This window comes from Podarcis cretensis (assembly GCF_951804945.1).
Source record: "Podarcis cretensis genome assembly, chromosome: 8".
Lineage (NCBI taxonomy): Eukaryota > Metazoa > Chordata > Lepidosauria > Squamata > Lacertidae > Podarcis > Podarcis cretensis.
Genome location: NC_137177.1, coordinates 78,423,336 through 78,443,252, shown reverse-complemented (window position 1 = coordinate 78,443,252; position 19,917 = coordinate 78,423,336). Strand labels below are relative to the sequence as shown.

The 19,917-nt window shown below is 45.2% G+C and overlaps 2 long non-coding RNA genes across 4 annotated transcripts; one reads left to right on the top strand and one right to left on the bottom strand.

Annotated features, from left to right (window-relative positions):
• Positions 1–109: 109 nt before the first annotated feature.
• Positions 110–13,649, bottom strand: LOC307222263. 2 transcript variants are annotated; one of them, XR_013841694.1, is made up of 4 exons: positions 13,547–13,639; positions 9,770–9,939; positions 3,035–3,224; positions 374–491 (listed from the first exon to the last, which is right to left on the bottom strand). It is a non-coding gene; the product is annotated as an uncharacterized lncRNA (long non-coding RNA). The 2 variants fall into 2 exon arrangements; XR_013841693.1 differs by lacking the exon at positions 3,035–3,224 and having other exon boundaries at positions 110–491; positions 13,547–13,649.
• On the top strand, positions 9,865–12,146 carry LOC307222270. 2 transcript variants are annotated; one of them, XR_013841703.1, is made up of 2 exons: positions 9,865–9,983; positions 11,826–12,146. It is a non-coding gene; the product is annotated as an uncharacterized lncRNA (long non-coding RNA). The 2 variants fall into 2 exon arrangements; XR_013841704.1 differs by having other exon boundaries at positions 9,868–9,983; positions 11,388–12,146.
• Positions 13,650–19,917: the final 6,268 nt, after the last annotated feature.

Sequence of the window (19,917 nt, the reverse complement as noted above, 5' to 3'; positions counted from 1 at the left end):
CTAGTGAATAAACCTCTTCTGCTTGAAACTCAACTGACGTGACATTAATCCCAGGTAAAAACAGACACAGAGAAATGCTGGATGACCTTTATTTTTTTGAGTGGGCCATTGCAATTGATGCCTCAGTGCTGGGTTCCTTCTGCATGGAGAGAAATTAGTGGTGATGGGCTGATGTTTGAAGACCTTGTGCTGAACCTCTGAGCATTTTTGGGAGGAGGGAGCGGTCGGTGGTTAGATCAAAATGAACTGGAGCATCGCAGGGTCTGGTTGCAGAAGTGGAGGTGCCTTGAGGAGGGCCAGCAGCAGGCAGGAAGGACATGTTGCTATGACATAGCTACTGGGTGGTCTGGTGCAGGCTGATATTCCTTAGGCTTGTCAGCATTTCCAGTATAATTAATTATCCCTTTCAAAAGAAGGGCTGCCTCAACTGCATTCCTATTTGCCTTTGGGGCACGTTTCCTGATTGTATGAATCACATCGTTCAATGCTCCCTGTTGGTAGCAAAGAGAAGATAGTTGATATCATGACCCAGCATCTGCAGACACCCTTCCTCGCGTTACAAGTGTGGAGTGGAACCTTTGTCCCTCTGGTCAAGAGTGGAAGGGACTATCCTCTTCCACTGCAAACTGTACTCAGTGTTAGAGCATCTACCCTGCAGTCTAAAAGGCCCAAATTCAATCTACAATGGCATTCCCAGGTGTGCTTGCCGGGTCTCCTGTCCTAAACCTTGGAGATCTTTTGTTCCTCAGAGTGGTCAATACCGAGCTATATGGACTGTCTCAGTATAAGGCAGGTTCCTCTGTTTCTCTTTAAACCACCCCTTTATGAGAACCACAAAGACTAGGATTGTACTTGAGTTTGAGGGAAGGAATGTAGGCCTAGGTCCCTCATGCCTATGGGACCGCCTCTCCTGGTATGCTCCATGGAGGACCTTAAGTAAAGGTATAGGTACCCCTGCCCGTACGGGCCAGTCGTGTCCGACTCTGGGGTTGTGGTCCCATCTCACTTAAGAGGCCAGGGGCCAGCGCTGTCCGAAGACACTTCCAGGTCACGTGGCCAGCGTGACAAGCTGCATCTGGCGAGCCGGCGCCGCACACAGAAACGCCGTTTACCTTCCCGCTAGTAAGCGGTCCCTATTTATCTACTTGCACCCGGGGGTGCTTTCGAACTACTAGGTTGGCAGGCGCTGGGACCGAGCAACGGGAGCGCACCCTGCCGCGGGGATTCGAACCACCGAATCCTAGTCCTAGGCGCTGAGGTTTTACCCACAGCGCCACCCGCGTCCCATGAAGGACCTTATGGTCCACAAATAACAACATTTTGGAGGTCCCGAGCCTCAAGGAGATTAGACTGACCTTGACAAGGACCAGGGCCTTTTCGGCCAGGGCCCTGGCCTGGTGGAACACTGTGTCACAAAACACCAGGGCCTTGCAGGATTTGACTTCTCTCTGCAGGGCCTGCAAGACGGAGCTGTTCTGCCAGGCCTTTGGCCGGGGTTCTGTCTGACTCCTCCTCCCCTTTCATAAGAACTTGCATGAAAGTGGCCTCACAATTTTTCTCACAGACCCATATAAGTTCAGCAGAAACAGTTGGGCCTGGTGAGCATTTAAGATCCCCAACCCTAATCTGTGGGTTGCCATCTGATTGGATTTTATTTTGATCCTGATCTGATTTTAGGATGTATTTCAATTGTTTGCCTGATTTTATGTTAATGTGTTATACGTTTGATGTTAGCCGCTCTGAGCCTGGATTTAGCCAGGGAGGGCGGGGTATTAATAATAATAATAATAATAATAATAATAATAATAATAATAATAAATAATCTCAGTGTTAGAACATCTGCTTTGCATGCAGAAGGTCCAAGGTACCAAAGATTGTGGTCTAAACCACTGAGCCTACTGGGCTTGCCAATCAGAAGGTTGGCATTTCAAATTCCTCTGACGGGATGAACTCCCGATGCTCTGTCCTGGCTCCTGCCAACCTAGCAGTTTGAAAGCACGCCAGTGCAAGTAGATAAATAGGTACCACTGCGGAGGTAAGGTAAATGGCATTTCTGTGTGCTCTGGTTTCCATCACAGTGTTCCGTTGCACCAGAAGCAGTTTAGTCATGCTGGCCACATGACCCAGAAAGCTCTCTGTGGACAAATGCCAGTTCCCTTGGGCTGAAAAACGAGATGAGCCCCACAACCCCATAGTTGCCTTTGACTGGGCCTAACCATCCAGGGGTCCTTTACCTTTACCTTTTACCTAATCCCTGGCATCTGCAGGTGGGGATAGAAAAGAGCCCTGACTGAACCCCTGGAGAGCTACAACCAGTCAATTCATAGATAACATTGAAGAACCAATTGTTCAACTTGGCAGAGGGCAGCTTTCTATGAGTTGTTGAGATTTAGTTGTTATTACCATTACCATAATTATTATTAATTATATTTATATCCTGCCCTTCCTCTGGGGCACCAAACAAAACAAGAGATAAATGAATTAACTCATCTAACAACATCTGAAAACAATTTCAGTTCAGATGCCACTGGTAGCAAGTGCTAGTCCTACTCAAAGAAGACCCTACTCAGAGTAGATTCCTTGCAGTTAATGGACCTAAGATAGCCATGCCTCTTAACTTCAATGAGTCTACTCTGAGGAGGACAAGCATTGGATACCACCCTGTGTCTTAGGAGATCTGAGACGAGTCCCACTAGACAGCAAGCAAAGGCCCATCTGGTGCAGTATCCTGTTCCCAGTGTGGCCATCCAGAAGTCCACAAGAAGCCCACAAGCAGGACCTGAGCACATTGGAGGCCCCTTGGATGGCCATATTCAGTTTGAAACAGCAGAATGACAACTCCTTGGCAACAGGATGGAGACCCCTTGTTAATATCAGTTCCTGGGAATTCCAAGTGTCAGGGAGAATGGCTGTTACCTTCAGGGCCTGCTTGTGGGCTTCTCCTTCAGTTGACTACTGTGAGAAGAGGATGCTGGACTAGATGGATCCCTGGCCTGATCCAGCTTCAGGGCTGTCCTTATATTCTTCTACTTACCATCTTGCCCTGGGCTGAATCCTCAGCCTGGACCTCATTCAGAGCTATAATGGACCAGATCAGCAACACAGCAACAAAGAGGGTGATGGAGAACTTCATGATGGCTTCACGCTGGTCAATGGAGTGGAAGAGCTTCTCCTTTGGTCTGTTCTGTCCCAGGTGATGGCACCAGCTCTTTATATACCCTTTCCTTCACGAGCAAGGAAGAATCTGGGTTTGTGCCCGGCCACTCAGCTGGTTTGTTTGTTTTTAATCAGGAGTGGCTTGGGTTGTAAGGTATTGTTGGCTAGGGAGCAGGAACAAAGTTATTTGGAACACCATTTACCACTGGTCTTGGCAGACATCTCTTTTCCACATGGCCAGTTTCAGAGTTTGCTGGGGCCCTAATTGGTTATGAGGCTGTCATGGCTCAGATATTCCCTGGCCAATTAGGGGAAGAAAAACTGTACTGAACAGGGGGTTCCCTTCTATTTCCCCATCGCACAATATTTCCACTGCCACTAGGGTGATAATAACCTAAGAAATGCTCTGCTGGATCAGGCCAGTGGCCCATGCAGCTCAACATCCCATCTTGACAGGGGCCAAGCCAGACCTGAGCACAAGAGCATTCTCTCTTCCTGGAAACCCAACAACTTATGTTTGGATGGGGGCTCAATTTTGTTGATGTAGATCAGCAAGTTAAGTAGAGGAGAATCTTTTCCCTTAATGGTGATCCCGGCCCCTATATGGGAGCAGTTCCTGAGAAAATATTTCTCAGTGGCAGAAGCTCCAGCCACTCATTGGAGACCCTCTAATCCCCTTCCCGTCTGGCCCAATACCGACCCTGCTGAAATCCTAGAATTGATAGCCGAGCTGAAAACTGGTAAGGCCCCTGGGCCAGATTTGGTCCCTGTTGAGGCTATAAAGCTTCATTCTGCATGGTGGGCAGGGATTTTAGCTAAAACGTTCGACGCAATAAATGCCACGGGCTTAATTCCAGGAATGTGGAAGGAGGCCATTATAATTCCTATCTATAAAAAAGGCCCTCCCGGTGACCCAGGGAATTATCGGAATATCAGTCTGCTATCGTCCATTGGGAAAATATATGCCCATTTTTTGCTGGCAAGGTTGATGAAGTGGTCAGTTGAGGCGGACCTGATTGGACATGAGCAAGCTGGATTTAGATTAAACCGATCCACAACAGACCAGGCAATTATTCTTTATCACTTAGCCCGGAAATACTCGACACCTCGACGGGGCCAACTTTGTGCAGCTTTCATAGATTTGAAAGCTGCGTTTGATAGTATTCCGAGGAAATTACTATGGGATAAACTTGCCAGTTGGGGAATAGATAGAAGGCTCCTGTGGCTTATCTCCCAACTTCATGCCGGGTCCGTGGCCAGGGTGAGATTATCCCCTGCTGGAGACCTGACTAACCCAGTGCCAATAAATAAGGGTGTACGCCAGGGTTGTATTTTAGCGCCGCTTCTTTTTAACTTATTTATCAGTGATATGAGGAACCCATTAGCCGTCTCACAAAAATTTATCCATTCCCCGCGTATAGCAGAGTACCGTTGTCCTTTACTTCTTTACGCAGATGATGCGGTACTACTCTCTTACTCCAGAGTGGGTTTAAGAAGGGCACTAAAGATTTTCGCGACATATTGCCATTCTAATCATCTGTCTATCAACCACACCAAGTCCAAAGTACTGATATTTTCAAGGAGTCGCAAACTTTATTCATGGAAACTGGAGGGCACGAAAATCGAACAAGTACACAAATTCAAATATTTAGGAATTTATTTTCAATATAATTTAGGGTGGAAAGCGCACGTTGAATATCTTCAAAACAAGACAAAAGCCCTATCACACTCCCTCCTTCGTTTTTTCTACTCTGAGGGGGCCTTATTCATCCCTGCGGCCTTGAAAATATATAGCATCAAAGTGATGGCCACAATGGCCTATGCTGCACCTTTATGGGCTGCCTTTGCAAACCTCTCACCTTTAGAGTCACTTCAAAGCCAATTCCTACGCCGACTTTTAAAATTACCAACATGCATAAGTAATGCGGCTATTCGCTTAGAAATGAAGATCCCCTCAGTGGAGTTAGTTATATGGAGGAGAGTTTTGATTTATTGGATATCTCTATGGCATAAACTCCCGAACCACTATCTCATTCAATGCATGTGGCGAGATGACTTCACAAATTTGTGGTCAGGAAAAATCCATGCCAAATTGCTGTCCTATGAGATCTCACCCACTGAATTGCTCAAACTGGATCTAAATGTGGCAAAAAGATGTATAAATCAAAGGCTGAATGATGCGGAGCTATACCAAAATTTCGTAGCTGGTGGTGGAGCCTGCTCGCCGTTAAATTTCGGCATAACCCCTATCTACCGCGCTCCGTCCTACTTAACATCGCTTATGGCCGCGTCTCACCGATACGCCTTCATTAGAGCTAGGTTCAATGTCTTTTCAACAAATGTGCTGAGACATAGATTCACTAAGGGCTAAATCCCTTCAATGTGTGCTTGTGAAATGAAAACATCGGAATCTCTACATCATGTTATGTTTATCTGCCCTTTGTACAGTTCAGCCCGTGCTAGTATACTAAACCCCATAATCCAGCCTATGGCTGACAAACCAGTAAACCTACAGCTTGCCTGGGTTCTTCAAGATGTGGATCCTTATATTACCCTACAGGTTGCTAAATTCCTAACAGCCGTCCTCTCGTACAAGAGACGGAATGGAATGTTGGCTGATTATTGATAGTTGTAAGGGTTTTCTGTGGTGACAGCAGATGTTGATTTTGGTGTGGTGCCAGAATCTTAGTCTTAATCTTAAGCTTTTCTTGTGAATGGCTAATGTCTGTCCTTGTGAGTTGTGAACTGTGTTGTATTGCTTGTGGCTTGTACGAGTCCGCTGTTTTATTTGTTTTGTTTTGTTGTGTTGTGTTGTGTTTCATGATGGGCGTAAAGCGGAATAAACATTTTGATTGATTGATTGAGAATCTTTGGAGTTGGTTTTCAGGATGGTTCAGAAAAGGGCAGCCAAAATGTGGAAGGGAATAAAGTGACTCCCCTACAAGCAAAGGTTGCCTCATTTGGGACGTTTGGGTTCATAGAAAAAGTGAGTAAGAGATGATGTCAGGGACTGGACAGTGGAGGAGGAATGGTGGAGACCGCCTCCCCCTCCTCCTGAACTTTCCAGAGAAGAGGAAGTCAGTGGTCTGCGGGAGGGCATAGCTCAGAGGCAGAGGAGGAGAGAAGCTGGGAAATAATGGGAGAGGAGCAGGAAGAAGCAGCAGCACCAGGGGAGAGATAGCTGACAGACTCAGTGTCTTTAGAAAGCATGCCAGACCCCCCCCCCCTCCCAGAACCTGGAGGTCATTGAAAGTAGGAGAGCAGAGAGCTCAGAGGTAGAAGGCACAGATCAGCCACCATAGGAATGACGTATAAAGGGAGAGATGGAGGGGTGGGGCTTAACTTGGAGAAATGCCATTATCTAAGAAAGATGGCATTGCTATCTCTCTCTCTGTGAATACAGTGGTACCTCGGGTTACATATGCTTCAGGTTACATACACTTCAGGTTACACACTCCGCTAACCCAGAAATAGTGCTTCAGGTTAAGCACTTTGCTTCAGGATGAGAACAGAAATCGTGCTCTGGCGGTGTGGCAGCAGCAGGAGGCCCCATTAGCTAAAGTGGTGCTTCAGGTTAAGAACAGTTTCAGGTTAAGAATGGACCTCCGGAATGAATTAAGTACTTAACCCGAGGTACCACTGTATTGTATAAAAGACATGGTAAGAACTCTCCTTGTTTATCTAATACTTGGCTGCCTACCGTGGGAGGGATTGGATTCCTTGAAGCCTGACTGGTGACAATGATAGAAGCTCATAAAATCCCACATGGCATGGAGAAAGTGAACAGAGGAAAGCTTTTCTCCCTCTCTGATAATACTAGAACTCATGGGCCTCCACTGAAGCTGCATGTCAGAAGATTCAGGATGAGTAATAGGAAGCACTGCTTCATGCAGTGGATAGTTAAATTATGGCACTCACTCCCACAGGAGGCAGTCATGGCCACTGACCTAGGTAAAGGTAAAGGGACCCCTGACCATTAGGTCCAGTCGTGGCCGACTCTGGGGTTGTGGCGCTCATCTCGCTTTATTGGCTGACGGAGCCGGCATACAGCTTCCGGGTCATGTGGCCAGCATGACTAAGCCGCTTCTGGCGCACCAGAGCAACACACGGAAACGCCGTTTACTTTCCCGCCGGAGCAGTACCTATTTATCTACTTGCACTTTGATGTGCTTTTGAACTGCTAGGTTGGCAGGAGCAGGGACCGAGCAACGGGAGCTCACCCCGTCGCGGGGATTCAAACCAACAACCTTCTGATCAGCAAGCCCTAGGCTCAGTGGTTTAACCCACAGCACCACCCGCGTCCCCATTTGTATAAGGTGCTCCAACATTAAATAAAAATCATTTCCCCATCAGAGAAGAGGCAATAGTTTTGGGGGCGGTGGGATTTTTCACATGATAGATTACGGCTGTAATCTCTTTTTTTACAATGTTAACATTACAAATATTTCTTTGAGAGGTGGCTAGCAACTTCCTTAAGCATCTCGTCTGACTCCAGGTTTCAGAGAGCACCTGGTGAGTCTCTTATTCCATTAGTCAGGAAGCGCAAAATTCTGTTCCAGTCCAAAAATGAATACTTAAGAGGTATATTAACTTTTCAACATGAAGGAGTACAGCAACTCTGTTGAGATGTCTAAGGCTTATCACCTTGTTGCTGTTCCAATCTCCAGGCTGCACAATGGCTTTTGCAGAGAAAGTACTGTACCTTTTGAGAATGTTTTGAACAGGTACATTAATTTTCCAAGAGTACAACAGCTCTGCTGCAGGAACAGTATGCAAGTTGTTTAATGAGCTTGGTAGGTTGCTGATTTGGAGTGACCTACACAGTGAAACATGCTGTTAACCAAGCCTAACTTATATTGTCCACAACATCCATATGGCAAAGTTGCCCTGAGAAGGACTTGGACCTAGATGACTCTCAAGAACTTAGTCACTCCTTCTCCACTATCCAGTTTTGAGGACGTGGCTCTTCCACTATCTTCAGACTCTCAAAATGACTCACTTGTAGTTTTGCCTGCTCCAGACATGCAGGAGGATGTGACTGCCGAATCAGCTGTGGATGCTTTTTAGGCATCGCAGACAGCTCTCCCAGAGGGGTTTCCTCCACAGGAGAGGAAAGCCTCCACAGCCCTCTTAAGCCTTCATATGCCTCTTGCTCTTTTCTGAAGCAACATCCTCCATGCCTCAGCTAGCAGGGCCCATTGAGAGATCTGTAGGATCCTGATTTGCCTTTCCTTGCCAACCTCTCACAATTGCTCCCACCTCTGGGGTGAGTGCCAAGCCCCAGTACAACAGTAGCAGAACTCTTTCAGGCTTTGGGGCTGATGTAGTCAATATGCTGCCTTCCAAATCCTTTGGAGAACAGCTCTCAGCATCTCTTTCCATGTAGCTTCTCCTACTGCACCACTGGACAGGAGGCTGTAACTTCAGAATCAGCCATGGACTATTTAAGGGTTGCAGATGACTCTTTTGAGAGGGCATAGATGCTTCAGGAGAAAGGTTTTTTTAGCAATTTCCCTCCTCCAACACTGCATTTGTGATTGGTGTAAATCACATGCCTGTCTGAGAAGAGTGTGGGGAATGGAAGACAGTTTTATCTCTTCCGCTGTATGTACTTTTTTACTTGTGCCTGTTTGTTCTCTCAGAGCTGGATAGAACGGACGCCATTATGCTTTTGCCTGTACATTATGCTTTTGTCTGTACATAGTGCCTGGATAGTGGAAAGGGGGACACTGAGGACTTGGGAGTCATATAACTCCAAGTTCACCTCAGGTAAAGGTAAAGGGGCCCCTGACCATTAGGCCCAGTCGTGGCCGACTCTGGGGTTGCGGCGCTCATCTCACTTTATTGGCTGATGGAGCCGGCGTACAGCTTCCGGGTCATGTGGCCAGCATGGCTAAGCCGCTTCTGGCGAACCAGAGCAGCGCACGGAAATGCCGTTTACCTTCCCGCCGGAGCAGTACCTATTTATCTACTTGCACTTTGACGTGCTTTTGAACTGCTAGGTTGGCAGGAGCAGGGACCGAGCAACAGGAGCTCACCCCATCAAGGGGATTCGAACCGCCGACTTCTGATCAGCAAGTCCTAGGCTCTGTGGTTTAACCCACAGTGCCACCCACGTCCTGCAATTATAAGTTAGGCTTGCGTCAGTGTCCTGGTCAGTCCACACCTGTACCCAACCAAGCGCATTATACAACCTGCATACTGTTCCTACAGCAGAGTTATTGTACCCATTAATGAGACTGTTGAAAAGTTAATGTACCTCTTAAGTATGTTGGGGAAGCAACATTGCTTATTTTTTTCAAAAGGACTGGGGAGCTGTGGCAAACTTTGCATGATGCAAATTTGGAGTCAGTATCAGAAATGTCTGAGCCAGGAAGGGTGAGACCCAGAGTGGAATGAACCAGACGAACAGTCAAGGAAGAGAATGGAGGAAATCTATTCAGCCCTGGCAAGGAACTCAGCGTTCCCCACACAAGATGGCCAATTGCTCTCCCTATTTCTGGTTTGAGGCCAGAAATAGGTAGCATCACCCAACTGTTCTCAACAAGGGCTATATAAGGAAGGCAGAGCTCCACCTCAGGCAGAGCAGAGACAAGGAACAACCCTTCCTCACCTCTATTCCTTTCTGCCAGCCGAAGGAGGAATTCCGAATCTGACCCATCATGAAGTTGTGGCCCATCCTGCTATCTGCAGCACTGCTGGTTTTGACTCTGAGCATTTCGGTTCAGGGCAAGGAGGATGACAGTGATACAGCTAAGAGCGATACAGCTAAGAGAGACACAGCTAAAGTGGAAGGGAAAAGGGAGTTTGAAAATTTCAAGGAGCAGGTGGGTACAGGCAATTCTACATGCAGTTCTGATGAGTTTGGGGAAGGATGGGAGCTCAGCGGTCGTGCTGCTTGCTTTGCATCCAGAAAATCCCAGTCCTACCCACAGAATCCTTAGGTAGGGCTGGATCCTAGGAGTGTTCACAGCTCTTGCCTCCCATCTGCCCTATGGCCTCAATCCAGGCAGGGTCTGAATCAGGCCTTGGGCCAAACTGGCAACTACTTGGCCTTTATCAGATATTATTTTTTATTAAAGTTTCCAGTTATAGAATTTCCACAAATAAACACCCACCAATAAAACAAAATAATACACCAACTTCCCTTCTTCTCCTTCCATGGTTCTTTTAAGTTTCCCATTCTTACTGCATATTCTATTCCAACCATCTAATTTCCCCTCCTTTTCATGTTACCTCAAACAAAATTGCAACTGTTGAATTCACATTAATCTTGCTCATGTTTTCACTTGCTTTCAGTTATTTCCCACGTATTCCACACACAAAAATCATTCCTCTTTATAAACTCAATCATCTTGTTCTCTTACCCTGCTAGTTAAGCCTGCTAACTCTGCATACACCATCATTTTTAGCTGCCATTCCTCCTTCCTTGGGACCTCTCCCATCCTCCATTTCTGAGCTTACAAAATCTGAGTTGCTGTAGTTGCATATATAAATGTGCTCTTCTGGCCCCTGGGAGCCTCTGTCTGTACCATTCCCAAAGGAATGCCTCTGGTCCTCTGCCCAATTTCGTTATAAGTCATTTCCCAAGCAGCTGCTTGTTCTGTCCTGGATTTGTTCCTGCAGTAGAATAATAAAATCATAGAACTGCAGAGTTGGAAGGGAATCCAGGTGTCATCTGGTCCAACCATGTGCGATGCAGGAATCACAGCTAAGACATCCCTAGCAGATGGCCATCCAAACTCTGTTTGAAACTCTCCAAGGAAGGAGAGTCTGCCACCTTCTGAGCTAGTACGTTCCACTGTAGTTCGGGGCTTGTGCCTCCCCACAACTGACTAAAGGTAGGGGGGGTCACTTTTGAAGTGTGCACCTTTGCAAGCTGTTTGGCAAAGGCACCCATCTTGCCTTGTCCATGCCATTCCTATGCAAGGGGCTTCTCTGCAAGGCTTGCCTCTGTAAGTGTTTCAGAGGTTCTGCCTCACCTTCCTGCCTGAAGCCTACTCTGCCCTGAGAGTCATGGATGACTCTGGGGCATCCACATATGCCTGATTTGAATCAGGCCTTGGCAGAATCCAGCTCCCAAAGGAGCCCACGACCACTTTTCTCAGCCTACCGCACTGACCTTCCAAATGCAATTCTAACAGGGGTTCAGGGGGAGGGGTCCCCAGTCAACGTAGGGAGGGTTGCTGATGGAATCAGGCCTCAACATCCCTTCTTCTTTCTCCAATCAGATGGGCAAAGCAATGTCAGCAACAGCAGAGGCTGCAAAATACTTGGCCAAAGGGGTAAAAGCGAAATTTTCAGCAATAGTCCGAGGTGCAAAGGCGAAATTCAGTAATATATTTGGGTAAAAAAAAGAGAGCGAGGGATAACCAACAAGCCCATGAAATAGAAAACACCTTGTGTCTGAACTGTGCAGATGTGACTCTTTGGTACTTTCGCCAGCATCGTGGAATCAAAGATAGATCTCAAGATGAACCCCAACCTCTTTCCTCCACCGGGCCACCCACACATCGGAGACTCTCGGTTCTTATTGATTATGTTAAATTCCTCCTGTTATTGAGGGTGGGCGAAAGCTGCTTCCTTCACTTGCACAAACACAGAGACACATACTGCAATGAAGTGAGCCCACTGCCCCCTATCTCAATTGGCTTTTGTACCCTCTGCAGGGGAAGATGAGGAGTGGCCACAGCCACACAATTTGCATCCACTCGTCACAGCCGTGGCACAAAAGGGGGCTTAAGGAGAGCTGTTTAATGGACACCTATGTACAACACCCATTTCTGTACCGTCCTAAACGGACAGCCATGCCTTTTAGTGTAATTGAATGTCATGCAAATATAATATTATTTCTTTAAATTTATACGGTATAAATGAATGGTCATGTAAATAATTCATTAATCATGGTAGCAGCAGGAGCAAAAAAGGCTTTCGATAACTGATTTTGTTTGCTTTGTGTACTTAATAAATAGAGTCTGTTTATTCCCACATTGCTTGCTTCAGTGTCTGCCTTCAAGGAGGGGGGACGGACCATTCTCAGCCCGATGGCTGCATTCCCTTCTGGGTGACCATATGATTTTTACCTTTACAGACTAAGCTAGATTACACACACACACACACACACACACACACACACCTCCATCCAGGCAACCAAGAGGCATTATCAGAGTTGAGGACACATCCCAGCCAGACAAGAACACAAATAATAATAACAATGTTGTTGTTGTTTAGTTCTTTAGTCGGGTCCGACTCTTCATGACCCCATGGACCAGAGCACGCAAGGCACTCCTGTCTTCCACTGCCTCCCGCAGTTTGGTCAAACTCATGCTGGTAGCTTTGAGAACACTGTCCAACCATCTCATCCTCTGTCATCCCCTTCTCCTTGTGCCCTCCATCTTTCCCAACATCAGGGTCTTTTCCAGGGAGCCTTGTCTTCTCATGAGGTGGCCAAAGTATTGGAGCCTCAGCTTCACGATCTGTCCTTCTAGTGAGCAGTCAGGGCTGATTTCCTTCAGAATGGAAATAATAATGATAATGATAATGATGATAATAACAATAATAATAATAATAATAATAATAATAACAACAACAACAACAACAATAATAATAATAATAATAATAATAATAATAATAATAATTTATTATTTATACCCTGCCCATCTGGCTGGTTTTCCCTAGCCACTCTGGGCAGCTCCCAACAGAATATTAAAAACACAATACAGCATTAAACATTAAAAACTTCCCTAAACAGAGCTGCCTTCAGATGTCTTCTAAAAGTCAGGGAGTTGTTTGTTTCCTTGACATCTGATGGGAGGGCGTTCCACAGGGTGGGCACCACTACTGAGGAGGTCCTCTGCCTGGTTCCCTGTAATCTCACTTCTCCCAGTGAGGGAACCAGCAGAAGGCCCTCAGAGCTGGACCTCAGTGTCCGGGCTGAACGATGAGCGGTTCACTCGCTGCGAGAAGCCAAGTCACAGGGAACCAGGCAGAGGGCCTTCTCGGTAGTGGCACCCGCCCTGTGGAACGGCCTCCTACCAGATGTCAAAGAGAAAAATAACTACCAAACTTTTAGAAGACATCTAAAGGCAGCCCTGTTTAGGGAAGCTTTTAATGTTTAGGGAAGCTTTTAATGTTCAATAGGTTATAATAGGAAACCCAGCCAGATGGCCGGGGTATTAATAATAAATTATTATTATTATTATTATTATTATTATTATTAGTCATGATGGCTCAGCTCTGCCTCCATGGTCTAAGGCAGCAATGCTTCTGAGTACCAGTTACACCTCAGGAGAAGAAGCTACTCTTGTACTCAAATCCTGCTTATGGGTTTCCCACAGACAACTGGTTTGCCACCATGAGAAGAGGGTGCTGGACTAGATAGGTCATTGACCTGATTCAGAAGGCTCTTCTTTTCTTCTGCTCTGGGAGAGACACGTCTTCAAGCCTGGATAGTGGAGAAAGGGGTGCTGAGGACTGCTTGGTCATCTTAATCAAAGTCCTCCTGAGGGCAACACTGTGACATGGCTGTTGGGGACATAATAACTTAGGCTTGGTCAATTGCATGAGTACTAGTCACTCCACACCAGTAACCAAACAAGTTCACAATGCAATTTGCATACTTTTCCTACAACAGAGCTACTCTATCCATTAATGATACAGCTGAAAAGTTAATATACCTCTTAAATAAGTAGGGGAATGTCCTTAATTTTTTTTTAAAGGTATTGTGGAATTTGGAATTTGGAACAACAGTGCAGTGATGAGTTTCTAATTAGGATTTGAAAATCCGCTATAGTAACTTCCAGACTGGACTCTTGTGATTCTCCATACCAAAATAAATAAAATAAAATAAAATAAAATAAAATAAAATAAAATAAAATAAAATAAAATAAAATAAAATAAAATAAAATAAAATAAAATAAAATAAAATAAAATAAAATAAAATAAAATAAAGGGTAGCTTCAGTGGGTTCAAGACATTCCTTTTGGAGCATTTTTCTAATGCACACATACAGTTTTATGAGATTGGTGGGGGTGGGGAGAGAGAGAAGAAAAGGAGCTGTTACAAAGAGTGTGAGCCAATTTCCTCATTGAGCTCAGAAACTGTGAAATTTGGGACGTGTGGGACCCAGAGCAGAATGAACTGAAGAAACAGTCAAGGAAGAGAATGGAGGAAATCCACTCAGCCCTGGCAAAGGGCTGAGTGTTCCCCACATCAGCATGAAATGGCTTATTGCCTTACTAAACTTCACTTAGTTTAAAGTAGGGAGCATCACCCATCTCAAACAGGTCTGTACAAAGAAGGCAGAGGCAGGGGCAGAGGAAGGGGGGTGCGGTGGGTGCGGGCCGCCCCGGGTGTCACCACGGAGGAGGGTGACAAAATGCCAGGCAGCACTCACTGAGGAGCACCATCTCAGACAGATCAGCGACAAGGGCCAGCTCTTCGTCACCTCTATTCGTCTATGCCATCTGAAGGAGGACACTTTGATTCTGATCCATTAGAAATGTGAGCATTTCAAGTCAGCGCAAGGTGAAGAACAAGAGTAAGAGAAAGTCTGAGGAGCAGGAACAGATTGAGGACAAAGACGAGGATGGGGGCAGTAATCAATTTTCTTGCAGTCACTAAGAACAAGGTGAGTAGAAGCAATGCTAAATGCAATATGTGTGTTTTTGGGAAGCATGGTAGAGCATCTGCCTTGCATTTAGAAAACCCCAGTTCAATCTCTGGAATCTCAAGGTAGTGCATAGATAGTCCTCTGTCTGAAGGTATGGAGAGTCGCTGACAATGCAGACAATAATGAACCAGATGAAACAACATGGTAAAAGCAGCTTCTTGTGTTCCTATGAACGGGCCCTTCAAAGTCTCCACAATGTATTCAGCAGTGGCTTGTACAAGAAATGATCATATAAGATTGTGAGAGGCACACTCTTGTCTAGTATTATTATTATTATTATTGTTATTATTAATAAACTTGTGGCACAAAAACTTATCCAAGCGATTCACAACATTCTTAAGAGTCCTTAAGCAAAGGCTTTGTGTTTGTGTGTGATACACGGCTGGTGTCTAGTGAGACTGATGGGGCAGAAGGCAGGGAGGCCCACAGAAACTGGAGCCACAGGCAAGGACAGGTGGTTCCAAATAATTCTAATTTTCACAGAATCATAGAATTGTAGAGTTGGGTCATCTGGTTTAACCCCCTTGCAGTGCATGAATCACAGCTAAATAATCACTGGCAGATGGCCATCCAACCTCTGCTTCAAAACTACCAATGAAGGATTGTCCACCACCTCTTGTGGAAGTCCAGTCCACTGTCCAATAGCTCTTTCCACCAGAACGTTATTCCTAAAGTTGAGTTGGAATTTTGATCTATTGTTGTGGGGCCCCTAAAAGGCATGGGGCCTATAGGCTAGTGCCTGCTCTGCCTATTTGGTAATCTGGCACTGTACACAGCCACCCTCCCCATAGCATCAATCAGGATGGTGGTGGTGGTTTCCAAATCAGAGCACCCTGCCCTGAACCAACCTGAGGGTCACTTGCACTGCTCTGGATTTGGAAGAAGTTTGGGGGCAGAACCATATTGGATACAGCTGCCAAAGAAGCCCACTACCAGTTTTCTCAGCTTACTACACTGACCCTCCTGATGCAATCCTAAAAAGAGCTCAGGGAGTATGTTTTCTGGCAGGCAAGTTAAAGTAGAGAGGGTTCAAAAGCCACTGTCGCAGAAGTTAAGCTTTCACCTTCCTTCTTCTTTCTGCAAATAGATGCTGGAAGCCTTTAAGATCTCTAAAGCAGCCTCCAAGGCTGCGTTCAAGGGGGCAAAACAATAGTTGAAAGCCAACTGGAACCAGCTAGTGTGTGATGACTGAAAAAACAACAAGCTTGTGGAATTGGAAATGTTTCAAACCATGATTATGTTCCTCCTTGGCACTTTCACTGGGATTGTGGACTGAAAGATGGATCTAGAGATCATGTCCAACCTCTCTCTTCCAATGGATCACTCACCAACTAATACCCCACCTGTGCACCTGAGACTCTCGAGTTTTTGGTGATTATGGTGAATGCTTGCTTTTCTCAGGAATGGTTTCCTTCACAATTACAAAATGGTTTCCTTCACAATCACAAACACACTGAGCAAAGTGAGCCTACTCTGCTGCCTGAGATGCTGGCTCTCACAGGGTGATATTTGCCTCAGGGAAAGATTGAGCATGGCTGTAGCTACCTAACCTTTGCCCACAGGTCACTGCAGCAGCAGAATGAGGGGCTTAACAGGAGCTGTTTGATCATTTGCCCCCCTTCTGTACAATCCTACATGGAAAACTAGGGACTTTAATATAACTGACTGAACATTAGCATAATGCAAAGATAGCAACCCTTGTTTCATTTTCTGTAGCAAAAACAATCAAATTATCAATCAATCAATCAATCAATCAATCAATCAATCAATTATGGCAGCAGCAATAAAGCTTTCAATTATTTTGATTGATGCATTTTCGGTTCCTGTCTTAATCTAGGCCGCTTCTGCACTTCTGAACTGAATGACCAGGTAGAAACCTCCTCTTTAGCCCTATGAACGTTTTGCTGCAGCAAGCAGGTGCACAGAAAATAAAAATAAACATAAAGCATCTCTCGTGACACCCTAAAAAGTAACACATTTAAGGTGCCACATTTGCTTTTGCTCCAAGAAACCTTACACCAGTGTGTTAGCCTTTATCGTGCTGCTTTGGGTTTTCATAGCAAGAGATTAACATGGCTACCCTTCTAGAAACAGAATAATAATAATAATTTATAATTTTGTTATTTATACCCTGCCCCAGCCACTCTGGGTGCCTCCCAACACACATAAAACATAATAAAAATCAAGTAACATTTCGGCAACATATTAAAAAGCTTACATTATGGAATCAACCAGGGGTTTTTTTTTGTTAAGTTTTTGTCATCAGACCCTTGGCTGGTTTTGTCACAACAAATATCAGCACTGCTATTGTTAAGCAAGCAAGACACACAAACACTATCAAATAGCTAATGGGCAGTTTACAGACTTAGTCGAACACAACATACCATTCACATTTCTTTTTTAAAAAAAACAAAAACAAAGCAGCAACCCTTTAAAGCATTATTCTGTTAAAGTCCTGTACACAGAAGAAAATCCTGCACACTGAAGGAGACCAGGTCAGTGTGCTTGGAAAACAGCAAAGCAATATGAGCAAAGAGGACTTTGCATCCCTCGCACTTGCCCTTTCCATCCTTGTGGATTCGAACCGCCGACCTTCCGATCGGCAAGCCCAAGAGGCTCAGTGGTTTAGACCACAGCACCCCCCGTGTTCCTGTGATGTGGGTTAGGCAGGGACTGATCCCAAGGTCAACCCTTCAAGGTTGAGTGGGGATTTGAACCTTTATCTCCAGGTTCTTGTCCAGCACTCTAACCACTGCACCACTCTGGCTCTCTTTTACCATCATTGGAGGTACTGATATCTTTCATCACATACCCAAGGTACTTTTCTATATAACCTTCCATTAAAATTGAAACCGGGCTCATATCTTCCCCATCCAACCATTGAATGCGATCTTTCGAATGTGTAGCAATGTATGTGTCAGGGACTGGGCAGAGGAGGAATGGGGGCGACCATCTCCCCAGCTTGACCTTTCCAGGGAGGAGGAAGAGGAAGACAGTTTAGATTTACCACAGGGGTTGTAAATCTGCACAGAAGCAGATGAGGGGAAAAGTTGGGAAATAATGGGAGAGGAGGAGGAGGAGGAGGAAGCACCAGGGGGGTGACAGCTGATGGACAGTGTCTTTAGAAAGCATTTCAGACCCACCCACCCCTCTCCCAGTACCTGGCGAGCCTTGAAAGTAGGAGAGCAAAACCTCAAAGACAGAGGGTGCATAGCAGCACCCATAAGAGAGACGAATGAGAAAGTGGGAGAGATACGGGGGTGGAGATTCACTCAGATCAATGCCATTTTCCAAGAGGCTGGGTTCTATAGCCTCTTTCTGTAAATATTGAATAGAAAGCGGATAGTAAGAAACATTCCCTTGTCTTTGTACGTTCCTGGGCAACCAGCCAGGAGTCGCTCCCAGCAGCCTGACAGTATTGCTCGTGAGTTTCTCTGACAGCACTATGTAGGATCTTCCACACTCTTTCATGCCATCAGAACTTAAGAAGAACCTGGACTCTCAAGTCCATCTGGCCCAGCATCCAATTCTCACAGTGGCTAACCAGTTGCCTCTGGGAACTCTGGAACCAAGACTTGAGTGTACTCATTCATATTGATGAGATAGGAGGGAGAGGCAAGATAAGAAAATGACTGGGGAGTTGTGGCAAATTGGGCATGACCTGTGCACAGAAATCATCAGTTTATCAAAGTGTGTGGGAACCAGAAATATTGTAAAATTAATGAATGTTAGAAAAATGATGGAATGAAGTTATATGGCTTTAGCAGAAATGTTATAAGGAATTAGGTACAGACAGATTGTTAATGTATCAAAGGAGGGAAAAAAGGTTAGAATATGTTAAGACAAATTACAGGACAGAAAACAGAGGAAGATGGAAAGGAATTGCTGAAACAGTTAATTGAAGTGGAATACAAAAAGGGAGGTGTGAGAAGGTCGCTGACACAAGTGAACGAAAGATAAGATATTGTAATTATTGGATGTGTTTTTAATTGTTTTTGTTTTGTTTGGTTGATTCAATGTTTTAGGGTTTGTGTTGTGTTGTGTTGTGTTTTTGTTTTTGTTTTTGTATTGTTTTGTATTGTCTTGTTTAATTCTTTTTTTTCCTTTTGTAATCTTTAAACTGCTAATAAATATTATTTAAAAAAAACACACAAAAAACAACAACAAAGTGTGTGGGACCCAGAGCAGAACGAATTGGAGAAACAATCAAGGAAGAGAGTCGAGGAAATTCACTCAGCCTGGGCAATGAGCTCTGTGTTCACCATGCCAGCATGAACTGCCTAATTGTCTTTCTTTAAGGCACTTGGCTTTAGTCCAGAAGTAGGGTAACATCACCCATTGAAGCTCAAACAAGGCTATATAAGGCAGGCAGAGAGCACCATCTCAGGCACAGCAGAGGCAAAGAGCAGCTCTTTCCTTCTTTTCCTTTTTTTGCTGCTGCTGAAAGAGGACACTCCGATTCCAACCCATCATGAAGTTCTGGCCCATCCTCCTATCTGTAATGCTGCTGGTTCATACTACAGGTGTTTTGGGTAATGATGAATACCAGGCTGAGTTCCAGGGAAAGGTCGAAAGGATCAAGAAAGGTCTTGTGAGTAGACGTAACACTAGTTGCATTTGCCATAGAACTGTAAAGTTGCAAGGGACCCCTGAGAGTCATTTAGTCCAACATCCTACAACACAGGAATCCTGCTACAGCTGTCCTGGGTCGGCTCAAAACACCTACACTCCAAATCCATTCAACACTTAGTTCTATTGGGACAAAAACACAGTGGGAAGAGGCTTACAGGCTGTATCATTCATTGGGTTGGTTTTAAGAGACCTGCAGGTGGAGGATGACTGAGGGTGACTGAGGTTAAGTTGGGCAGAGCCTTATTCAATCCTGATTTATCAGCCTGCACTGGTATGTGTGCCTATTGCATTGGATATACAGACCATGAAAACGATGAGCAGTATACAATTCTTTTGCTGCAGTGCTCCAAAAAATAAAATAAAAATAAAAATTACTATCCAATGGGTATGCTCTGAACAAGATCATCATCATCATTATTTTCCAAGCCCCTCTCCTCATTTTTAATGTCATAAGCTTA